Source organism: Episyrphus balteatus, chromosome 3 (genome assembly GCF_945859705.1).
Source record: "Episyrphus balteatus chromosome 3, idEpiBalt1.1, whole genome shotgun sequence".
NCBI classification, from domain to species: Eukaryota; Metazoa; Arthropoda; class Insecta; order Diptera; family Syrphidae; genus Episyrphus; species Episyrphus balteatus.
The window spans coordinates 59537148-59549753 of NC_079136.1; the positions used below are offsets into that span (position 1 = coordinate 59537148).

Consider the following 12606-nt stretch of genomic DNA (forward strand, 5'->3'; position numbering starts at 1 on the left):
GTTACGGTTATTTTGAACGATTTTTATAAAAACAATTTATAATTAAAAAATTATTGTTTTAAATAGTTCACGTAATTTTTATAAAAAGAGTTTTTTTTTTATTATTATTTGTATTGTTAATTTTAATTCAAATTATTTTGATTTGAATAATTTAATAAAAGTCCACCAATAATTTGCAGGTGCATTTGTGATTGATTCAGATTTTTAATTATTTAACACCGGCAAAAATTCAAAGAGAAAAAAAGCACACACACATTAAAAAAAAACGAATCCAGACGAAGCGCGTACACACATGTGCGATATAAATCGATATATACGAACGAAATGTAAGAGAAAAATGGGGAGAACGAGATTTTTATTTTATCGATGTGAGAGAATTTTTTTTGTATTTACGATTCACAGTCACAAAGAGCAGAGATTTTTTTTGTTTCGTTGGTAAAATATCGTTCGAAGAGCAATTGGATATTTATGTTTTATTTTTGGTTTATTAATTATTTTTTTTTTTTTTTTTCAAATTTTGAATTTTATTAAAATTCACAGGTCATTGATTTTTTTGTTAAATAAATTAATTTTTAAATATTTTTTGAGATCATTTAAAATAATTTTGTGAATAACAATAATCCAGATGATGAAGACGTCAATCGTCGTCGTGGTGACAATCCAAATAAATCGGTTGAAAGGCAGTTGTTGTTAAAATGATTGCAGTTCAGATGTGGGATGGAAGGAAAGGTGCATGGAAACAAACACAATAAAAAAAGGCGAAAACACTTTGTTTAGTTATCGTTTTTTAAAAATATTTTTAATGTTATTTAAATATTTTAATATAATAAAGTTGTACACAAAAAAATGTTGTCAAAATTTTATCTATTTTCAAAAACTTCAACTATCACATATTAAAAAAAATTTCGCAGCAACGAAGTAATAACAAGGAACAACGAAGGAAGAAAAATCAAAACAATATAATGTCGCAGATGCACTCGTAAAAATAATTTATTATTTTCTTATTCACAACTTTGTTGTTATATAGAATTTAACATATTTTTTTTTATTGCACATAAAATATTTTTATTTTCAATTTTTCAACAAAAATATTTAAATTTTAATTTTTTTCGAATTTCGAAAAAAAAATAAACGACGTTCTTTCTTTCCTTTTTGCACTCTGAAGTTCTAATAAGAAAGAATAATTCAATACGAATAACAAAAAAAAATCCAAAGACTTTTTCTATCTTTTAGCTGACGGTTTTTCTTGTAGATTTTTTTTTTTTTTTTTGTAAATTTTCGTTTCTCTCTCAAAACAGCGAGAATATTTTGCTCAGTTTTGGAGTAAATTTTTATCGTGGGGGTCTGTCAGTGACTTTTAGCCCAACCGTACACCGCGAAGTTCCAATTTACACTGAAAACAGAGATTTCACGTAAAACACTTCAATATTATAAAAACCCCCAAATACAAGACTGTCATATGACGAAGAAAAGAAGAAAACACACAACAAAAAAACGTGTGCCCTGCGTCGACGTAGTCGTTGTCGTCTTCTTTGAACGTATAATAATATCATCATCATCACATCGTATCGTAGCTGCTGGCTGCCTTCTCTGCAATGCATGGGCGCATATGATTTTTTTTATCAGTGTATAAGTGTGTATCTGTGTGAGACGACAAGAATAAATTTTACTTTTTTGTTGAGCGCGCGCTAGGAAAGGAAATTCCACTTGAAAAGTTGTATCAAGAAGATACACAATACCTATCAAATGTGATATGAGATTGTGACTTTACACACGGACGCATAAGAAAAGAGAAAATCAATTGTGGGGGTGAAACTAAGCAAGAGAGAAAGATACACCGATAGGGCTATTGGCATTATCGTCGATAGTAGACTCTGGATAGTATCTTCTCTTTTGTTTTGTTTGAAATTTAAAAATTTTAAAAATGTATCTTTTTTTTTCAACTCGTATCTTTTACACTTTTTAGAAAAGATACAACGTTCTAAAATATCTCAAATGAGAGATAATTATGAAAATAATATTTTGACCAAATTTCATTAAAATCCATCCATCCGATTCATGTGAAGATACACGATTTCTCTTTTGATAAATTGAAGAAGACAACACAGTGTACCTATTGTGTAGATACACTGTATACGCATGCCTTGATTGTAGTTGGTGGTGTTTTTTTCTCTTCTGACTTGGTCATATCAAAAAGTTAGACTCCATCTAGTGGTGGGGTTATGAAACTTATAGTCTCGTTTAATTCATCCACAAACATTTCTACCTCATACGCCGACCAAATTAAAAAAAAAATAACAAAATCAACACAAAAGAAATTCAATTGAAATTTTGTGCCGAATTTATATTATAGGTACACAAACAAAGGTTTCGATGTTAAACAAGCAAACAACCCCTTTATTTTTTTTTTTTTTTTTTTTTTTAATTTGCGAATTTATTGTCATGTAGGTATTTTTTTTTCTTTCATTTGTTTAATTTTTATTATATTTGTTTTTCTGGAGGACAATAATAATTATTGTAAATACAAGTCCCTTATTTAATTTAAGAACAACACAAGAAGACTGAGAGCGAGAGAAAGAGTCGTAAAACTATGATTATAATGAAGTTTGTTTTTGCTTGCAAAAGGAAAAAAGGACTCTTCTATCCTAGAAATACCTACCTACCTAGGAATTTTTTCTTCTTATACATAATGTATGGTATGGAAATCTATACCTAAAGTATAGTGTAGGTATATCTGATGACAGGAATAACATGACAATTTTACGCTTAAGTGATAATTATTTTATTTTTATGTTCCTCTTCGTCATAGAGAAGAAAGTGAACATAAAATTGAAGGGATGCTTGTTGAAAGGTATTTTTTTTTTTTTTTTTTTTGAGTTACCTGAATTGCTGAATTGTAATGGAATCTTATTTGTTCTTATGATGGAAACAAAAAAATAAGAAAATGGAAACTTTAAAAAGTCAGTAGTCAAACATGTCATAAATTATAGCAATTGGTTAGTTGACGGTAGGTAACCCTTTTTTTTCTTTTACGTATTATTTTTGTTTATAGGTATAAAATCAAGCAATATGCAAATTTTTTGATAAAGATGTTAGAATTTATGAAACTAATTGCCAGTTATATTACATAAAAGGCGTACCTAGTTTTTTTTTTAATTCTATCTATTCTACATAATTATGTATAAAAAAAAGAAAGAAAGGTTATAAGAAGAGACACAAGAAACCACTTTAAAAACTAGAGTGAAACTATAGATATCTATAAGTTTTTGTATGTTCAGTTAGATGAATGAAAAATACAAGAGGAACACGTTTTTTCTGTCTTTTTTGTTAAAACAAAATCATGTTCTTCTTTTGGTGGGAAAGTAGAAAGACAAGAACCACATTTAAACAAGCATAGTGAGAATATTCAACCGACAAATATTTTTTTTGTTAATTTAGGTAGAGGGTTCTTCTCTTAACCAATAGTAAAATAGATATGTTCAGAACGTGAACTGCATACCTACATTTTTAGGAACATATTGCTTATTATAACCTAATTTATTATTATATTTAAACATTTGTCTGGTCGCCATTTAATTCAATTTTTGTAACCTATAAGACAATTTACCTTCATCAGTAGCAGAAAATGCTTGGAATATTTGCAGATTTTAAGACCATAATTATAATAATAAAGTAGAATAATATCATAAAAGATTTTTTCTAGTAGGTTTTTCCTTGAAAAATATTGTATTTCATTTAAATTTTCACTTAATCTGGAAAAAAAAATATCAAAAATCAATGGTTACACCTACAATAACGTGCTATACCTACCTTTTTATAGATCCAAAAGCGTCGTCATTTATTGGATTTTTGAATAAAACAGTTTTAAAATACAGTTTTTCAAAATTAAAATTAGATATGGGAAAAAAACAATATTGAATACAAAATTTCGAACAATTTTTTTTCCAAAATTTTACTAGGCAAGTAGGTACTATTTTAGTTTTAAAAATTCAATTATTTTTTCTAAATTTGGGTTTTGAAAAGTTGTTTTTGAGAAACTATAGGTACCTATCTATCATAAAGCCAAATAAAGACGAGGTTTTTGGATCTACAAAACAGTTCATTTTAAATAATTTTATTTTCCAATGAAGTCAATTTTTTAGAAAATTTAACCTCCCAATTCCTATGCAATTTTTTTTTTCTTGTATCGACCCAAACTTAACGCTCTATAGCTTTTTGGCACATTCCTCCTGAATCACCCTGTATAGGTTAGATAGGTATAAAAGTCTTCGATACAACATTTTTCAAAAAACAAAAATGGTATACCTATTACCTATTTTTAAGAAAATATTAATCAACACTTAAAAACGAAATTTAAAAAAAAATATCAACCCGTTTTCAAAAACTGATTTTTCTAAAGAAAAATGTAAACTTTTTTTTCAAAAAATGCAAAAATAGGTACATATGTTTTTTGAAATTTTTAAGTTTTAATATTTAAATTACCCATTACTAAACGATTCTGTTTCAAAATGTTTTTTATTGAAATCGGAAAAATCGCTTAGGTACCTACCTACGAGAAGTTCTGAAATTTCTAAAACGTTTCTATGACAAGTACCGTTTATATCTTTCCAAAAAAATATTTTTTGTCATACCTACCTAAATGTAAGTATTATAGGTATTGTATGCTGCATTACGCACAAAAATTTTATTCAAAATCACTATAGAGCGGTTTTTGAAAAAAAAAAAAAATCAACATTTCTATTTTATGATCAACATATTTATAGTAGGCCAGTGCCAATCCGGTTTTCAGAAGGCAAAAGTTGAACAAATTATTAGCAGCATATGGGTGGTGGAAAAATTTAGGATAAATGGTTTATGAAAGGGGAAAATCCGTCGTCAAAAATCCAAAAATTAACTTTTTGCTCAAAAAACATTTTTAATAGATAGAAAACATAACAAAGTAATTTTTAACCAAGTTTTGTTAAAATCCAACTATTTTTGTAAAAGATAAAAATAAAAAATAAAAAAATCGTATTTTTGCATTTTTTTCAATATTTTTGAGGTTATAGAAAAAAATTGTTTGAGCAAAAGTTGTAGACATTTATACTACCTACAACTTTTGTATTTAACTTTTTTCGATAGGACGTCTAAAAAACCATGATTTTTGACACCCACCCCACTTTTTCGCCCACCCACACCCTTTCCCTAAATTTGTTTGTGGGCAATTTATTTTTCCCCTTTCATATACCATTTATCCTAAATTTTCCCACCACCCATATGCTGCTAATAATTTTTTTATTTTCAAAAATTATTGGCACTGGTCTATAGGTAGCTCCGAGTAAAAAAAGAAATAGAAACATTACTGACCCAATGGAACCGAATGGATAAGCAAACAAATCTTGTACCTAGGTACTTAAAAATACAAAAAAAAAAACAGTCTTTGTTGAAAATCGATAGATTAAAAAAAATTAAAAACATTGACGTTTCAAAATAAAAATTTTACTCGTGATGGTGTTTTTGACTGTTCGAAAAAAAAACTTACTTCAATGTTTATACCAAATGTTTGTATTAAACAAAAAAAAAAAACACTTTCACCATCATAAATTTATTATTTGTCGTCAATGAATAGAAAAATCTTTTTTATTTTGTTTATTGCTTTGGTATTTGGTTTTAATTCAGTGGCAAATATTCATATAGGCTTGTAATATTTTTATAATTTTATCCCACCATAGTTACATGACGAAAAAAAAACATTGAATAAAATCAAGAAGGTAGCATTTTGAATGTCATCAACATCAGACAAAATTTTATATTATTCTTTTTTTTTAACCCATTGGATTAAAAGGTAAAGGGAACACAAAAATGACCCTCAATTTTTTCCCACTTGTACTAAATTCTTTGTAAATTTCTGAAAAAAGTCAAATTTCATTCGCTGTCATCCCTTTAGGAAAATAATTTATGGGATTATCTTATAGGTTGGTATACCTACACTGTTTTTATTATGTATTTTCTCGACATTAATTCTTTTTATTTGAAGATTTCGGTGACCAAACAAAATGATATAAATCACTGCACATCATCACCTTATAAATAATAATAATTTCACAGACTCATAAACCTTGGAATATTATTCAAACTCGTTTGAACTTAGTTTTTCTATGGATTATTCATATTAAATCGTTGTCTGGTAGACAAAAATTTGCATACTACTTTGTATGATAATTTCTATATAGGTAATATCTATACCAATGGGTAGATATTTGTTTGTACATATATAAAATTGATGTATTTATATTTAAATACAAATGCAAAATATGTACCATTTTATAAACTAAGACCTTACACAAATTAAAGTAAGATTGATGACTAAAGATTTTAATAAAAAAAAAAATGAATTTCCAGCAGCAAGTCAGCAAACACAAGTAGTACCTAAGTCCGTCTATCATTAGTCTTTAAATCATATCAGCATAACTACTATAAACCTTGTCAAACGTTATGATAAGTTATTATTTTTTATAAAAAAAACACAAATAATTCAAATTTAAAATATATTATCTCGCGAAATAGAAAAAAATGAACAGTCAGCGTTCTTTAATAAGTACACTTTTTTTAGCCATAAAATTTGATGTCCATATTAAACTTCCGTATGTGCTTCTATAATTTGTGACAAGTGCTTTGATATTTAAACAAACAAACAAAATAAAATAGAATTGCGCCTAATTTTCATAGCACACAATTAATAGCTCATAAAAATTGGGCGCAATGTCGGTTTTTTTTTTTAATCCCTCTTTTGTGGCTTGGAAGCACGACAAATAATATAATAGTGTCGATGAAAGTGAAAGACACTCTCTATCTTCTCTAGTCTTCTTTATATCTTATACAAGGCTTCTATAGTTTATTTTTTTATAGTATTGTCGTATGGCAATAACAATTATGACAGAAAAGTGACGTTGTTACCACTCAAATACTCCTTGAATGAAGATATAAACAAAAAAAAAAAAAACATTTTTATTTCATGAATGTCAATAAAAAATAAAAACACAAATACAATATGAATCTTCGAAGTGTTTTTATCATCGCGTCAATCATTAAAGAGCATGAGCATCTCCCCAATTTAACTTTATATGCTATAACGATGGTTTAGTATATATTTTTTTTTTTTTTGTTTACATAACGGAATAGTGATTATTATTAACAAACCTACCTCAACTTTCAATAAAACTGACTTTGAGTTGAGAAGAATTAATAATAAAAAAAAAAATACAAATCAAAACACTTTTTAATTATACATTTTTAGTGGCCCATTAATATATTATATGGGGAATCTCTCTTCTTTGGTTCTTTGATTTTATTATTTGGATGTTTAAAAGAGTCATTAGACACTATTGAGCATCAGACAACTAGGCACATTACTAACATGAAATTGATAGTTTTGGTAATATTTTTTATTTTTTTTTTTTTATTTTTTGGGATCTTTAAAAAACAATACATAAATTCACTTTTTAAACATAGGTATTAAATTGGTGAATCCTCAATAGTCCAGTGCAATTTTAATTTGACCAAGCAGTTTGTACCACCCCCAAACAAACTCCAAGGTGAACAGTCTTTTTTCGGACCTTTTTCAAAATGGTGATACAAATTTAAAATGTTTCCTTTATATTTTTTAACTTTTTTGGCTTGTAACTTTTTTAATATTCAGAATATAGAAAAGGTGTAATAAACATAGAAGACGAGCAATTCAATTGTCTACCAACTTTTAACTAGGATGAATAGAAGTGTTATTTAATAAAAGATAAAATCCAAGATGGCGGCCAAAAGGTGAATTTCACGAGTGCGAAAAATCAGGGTTATGATATGCAGCCAATTCTCTATCACTCAACAGTTTTCTTGATTTTTTACGTAGTTAGGTTATAAGTAACGTCGCATTCGATTTCAACAAAAATTTGGAATAGAAGCGTTTTTGTAAACGTAATGAAGTTGAACTTTGCAGACAATATGATAGTCACCTAAATCTGAATTTTCAGCAGATTTTCAAAAAAACACGTAAACTGCTTTGTAAAAAATGATAATAAAATTAGTTTTTAGTCCATTATTTTTACAAGAAAGAAGGAGAAATCTTTTCTTGTTGCCGTAATGTTTTTTTTTACAAATTAAAATTAAGTTTTTTGTAATTTAAGACAAAAAAAAAAACTATATGGGAGTGAAGGATATAATCTCCCATCGTTAAAGCGGTAGATGTAATTTTATCAAAAACCGACTTCAACACACAAAACAAAATTAAACTGAACGACGACACCTGCTATAATATTAAAATTTATATTTTTAAAAAGCTAGAATCTTATTCCTATTCTTAAAATGAAGATCAAGTACCTAAATTAAGTGAAGTATTTCAAAAAAAGCTGTAGGTAGTATTTAAAAAAGAACAGCATACGTTTGTTAACGTAGGTATAGCCGCCATCTGTCCTTATCTTTTTGTACTGATTAAATAAAGATGGCAATAGTCATTTAACGTATGATCGTAATCGTGTGCCGTGGTTGGACCACTGGTCCTAAAACCCAAAATTTTGAAAAAAAAAATATTTACTGACAAAATTTTAATACCTATGTACCTACCTAGTATGTCTTTTAAAAAAAAATGGTAATAAAACATGAATTTAGGTTTTTTCAACATTGTCTGGCCATTATTGTTTTGCAATAAGTTGAATTTAGTAGAGAAAAGGTAATATGTTTTACAGTTTTGAAAAAATAAATAAAAATTACTCACATTTCGTTGAATTTTCTTAGAACAAACTAAATTTGTATAGGTAATTAAAAAAACCTAAAGGCTATTGAATGAAGTTATAAACTTTATATTTTTAAATGTTTAAATCTTTGAAAATCAAATACTTTTTAATTTTTTTTTTTTTATAAACTGTCATATATTTCTGTTACCATTTCAATAAACAATAAATGCCTATTAAAAATAAACTCATTTTTTAAGAAAATTTGTGAAAAAGAGACAACCTTTTCTGATACTCTCTCTATGATTGTGTTTCATAATATTAAGTTACTGAACTATTTTGAGATAGGGTTAAAGCGGGTGAGATGGCATACCTTTTTTGTTTTTGTCATATTTTACAAAGTAAACCACATTTCATATTTCTAACAATGCAAAAATGTTCTATATTCAATATCCAACGTATTATTTGGTTTACAGAATTTTATATTTTAAATTTATATTTTTAAATTAATATAGAAAAAAAGTTTGAAAAAACATCTCCCCCTATAGGGTGGGTGAGATGGAGCATGAGTTTGTTTAAGGTTTCTATTGCCAAATTCATTGCACAAATGGTTGAACGATGTGAAGGAGTCAAGCAATAATGCATGCCATATAATAGATTGCAACTAGTCGTCTTTTTTATAAAATTTGAGCTTGGCTGAATTACTTAAAAAAAAATATTTTGAGGGTGATATGGCACATGCTAACACTATACTCAATTGAAAAATTCTTGTACGGAATGCGCCATTTCACCCGCAAAAAACTGCGCCATCTCACCTTTTTTCGCATAATTCCTATTCGTAAGCACCCATAAAAAGCAGATAGAACTAGAGCTCAGATTTCACGCGCAATGCATAACTTATACTCTCTTGTTTGTATTGGTGTATCAAGGGCATCTAAGATCCCAACGACTCACAAAATATCGGAACAAAAAAAAGAGCGAAAAATAAATTCGAAAAAAATCATCACATGATTTGCTTTGAAATTTTTTTTATTTTTTGTATCAAAGACAAAGAAACGAATACTGGCTACTTCGATTTAAAATATTTACAGAAAGCTTAAAATATTTTTCATACATTTTTATAGCAATAAATGTTTTTGTCACGAAATCAATTCATTAGCAAAATTTGATTATAACAATGTTTTTTTTTGTACATTATTTAATTTTTTCGATATATTCATCACCAAAAAATAGATAATGTCAAAAACCAAATGGCATGTCCTAAATTCGATATCGCGAAAACGGTTCATGGTACGCAAAAAATGTGTATGCATGAATTGTAGAAGATGGTAAAAGCTACAAAAGAGCTCTTTGTAAAATTTTCGTATCACGAAGGATAGCCAAGTTAAGGTTTTGTCAAAAAAAAAAAAACCAATTTTATCCCTTTTTCAAAATACCGGAAAAAGCTCATAGGAAATTTGGTCGAATACTTCAAGTTAAGCTTTTTTAAGCATCCCCTACAACATATCCAAAATTTAGCTTTTTCGGTTGTTTTGCATCCCTTTTTTCCGACGAAATAACTGGACTATAGGTATTATACTTCCTAGTGTACTAGATACATAAATATACTTTTTAGTGCGTTTTCCATGCGAAATGATTTTTTTTTTGGTATACAGAAAATTGAGATTGCAGATAATTTTTGAAATCTATATTTTGAAATAGTTTTTTTTTATGTAGGTAGGTACCAACGACATTTTTGATCCACACTTTATTATGAAAGCAAGAAATTTTATAAATAAAATTGTATAGGTAATCAATTGGCCCTAGAATTCAATGCAGCTGCTTATCTGCTCTTTCTTTTAAAAAGAAAAGAAAAAATGTAAGTATGAAATTAATTATTATTATTTCAACCACGTCAGGTGCACCGAAACATCTTAATATAAATCAATCTGAAACCTCTCTGGATAAACGCCATTACAATTTCAATTCTACAAACCATCAAGTAGGTAATATGAGAAATATTACGAAATTTCTCAACAAAAAAAAAAACAGGTAGGTACACCTTTAAATATTTTAGGTATTCAATATTATTTCCATTTTTTTTATACAAAAAAAAAAAGAAAAATCTTCATTAGTTTTATGTGTTTTACTACCTTTGACTTATCAAAATGATTGCATCAGGTTGATAGGGGATGAGAAAAAACTCATCTCCGTCACGAATCGTCGACCTTTAATAAATTTTCTTTTGGACACCATCACCACCGAAAAGAAAGGGACTACATTTTTTTTCTGATGACTCTATCAGTTTTCCATGAAGAGAAAGTCATTCTCTGAAGGGGCGTTTGGGAGGGGATGGAAAAAAGAATAAAAGAAATGTAAAAAAATACAAGATGAAGAAAATTATAATCAAGAGGACAACGACTTATACAACGTTTATACAAAGCCCCAGCCGAATAAATTTCCGGGCACGTCAACGTTTCCATTGTTTCATTCCTTTTCTTCAAAAACTAAAAAAAAAGAAAGATACAACAACGTAGCTATACCTTCTTCTGTTCTGTCTTGTATTTTGTTAAGGTATCAACTTGTTCTTTCCATTCTATCTTGGGCTTCGTATCTTTGTGTTAGGACATTAATAAAACAAAAAGCAAATACCTGTTTGCCTCAATTATTTCAGAGGGGTTTGCCCCTGCCATTGGCCAAGAAAGCAGCGCGGCGGCGGCCATCAGGTCCGTGCAGTAAGCCGAAAAAGCAAACCAAATTAAAGAAAACAAAAAAAGACAGAACAGATACCACGAAGATACTTAAGGAATTACCATTTTTTTTTATTCAACCTGCACAAAGACTATGCGGTTGAGAAAAATGCTTAAAACCATTATACCGGTATTGAAAGACAGATACAAGAGTTGTTGTTTTTGGTTTTTGTTAGCTGGTTCCAAGGCCCCTGACTTCAGGACGATATTTCTTCGAAGACAAAGTGAATTGAAAAATTCACCAACGCCAGTATCTAAAGATTGTGTTGGACTTTATAAAAAGAAATGCCGAACCTAATAAAATGTGGAATTTATTTCAATTAATAAATGCACCGTGCATGATTCGATTCGAATTCGAACCATCATTATCATCGCAGTGTGCACACGGAACACCTACTTATTTCTTTACTTATATTTTAACGAAGGTGCTTGGTAGAATTCTAAAAGAGTCATCATTATCATCCGCCATGAAAAAAGGCAAATGAACTAAACCACGACATATTCTTAAATGCATTTTGATGTTTTTTTTTTTGTTGGCTTATTTTGTGTAGGCATGAGAATCTGAGGGCGTCCAAAAGACTTTATGGAAATTAGATCGTTTTTATGCGATGTATCTGACTTTAGTTTATTATTTTTTTTTTTTGGGTTGTAATACCCAGATTGGATGCGCTTAATTTATGAAGGTATTCCTAAGAGAATGTAAATGAAAGACAGAAGATTAAACCCGTACAGTTTTGTTTTTTATAATTTTTATATTGACCAAAAGAAAAATGGAGGCTTTTCTAAATTTTAGTTTTTGTATGTTAGGTAAATGTTATGTTATAAAATTAATAGGTTAACCCAAATAAATACGTATATACTTTAACGAAGACTTAAAAGCCTCCAAAAAGTTTGAAATAATCTGGATTAAAAAAATGAAAAGTGTTGGCAGGAAATACACTCTTATACCTATTTAACTGACTGAAATTAAGCTACACTTTTTTCTATAATAACTCTTAAATAGAATTTGTGAATGTTCGGTGAAAAAGGTGGACAAAATTTGTGTTCAAAAATTTGAACTTCAAATGCCAATCTAGACACCCCAATTTTGTTTCCCAGATAGTTTCTCATCAGATTCTGATCCAGTATCAAATTTGCTAAATTTGTATCAAATTAATTTCTTGAAAGAAAATTGTGAT

At 28.3% G+C, this 12606-nt stretch overlaps 1 protein-coding gene across 5 annotated transcripts in view; it reads right to left on the reverse strand.

Annotated features, from left to right (window-relative positions):
* The window catches only part of LOC129915558 (homeobox protein abdominal-B), a 91629-nt gene that overhangs the window by 11277 nt on the left and 67746 nt on the right, over positions 1–12606 (reverse strand). The gene's annotated exons all lie outside the window — the stretch shown is intronic.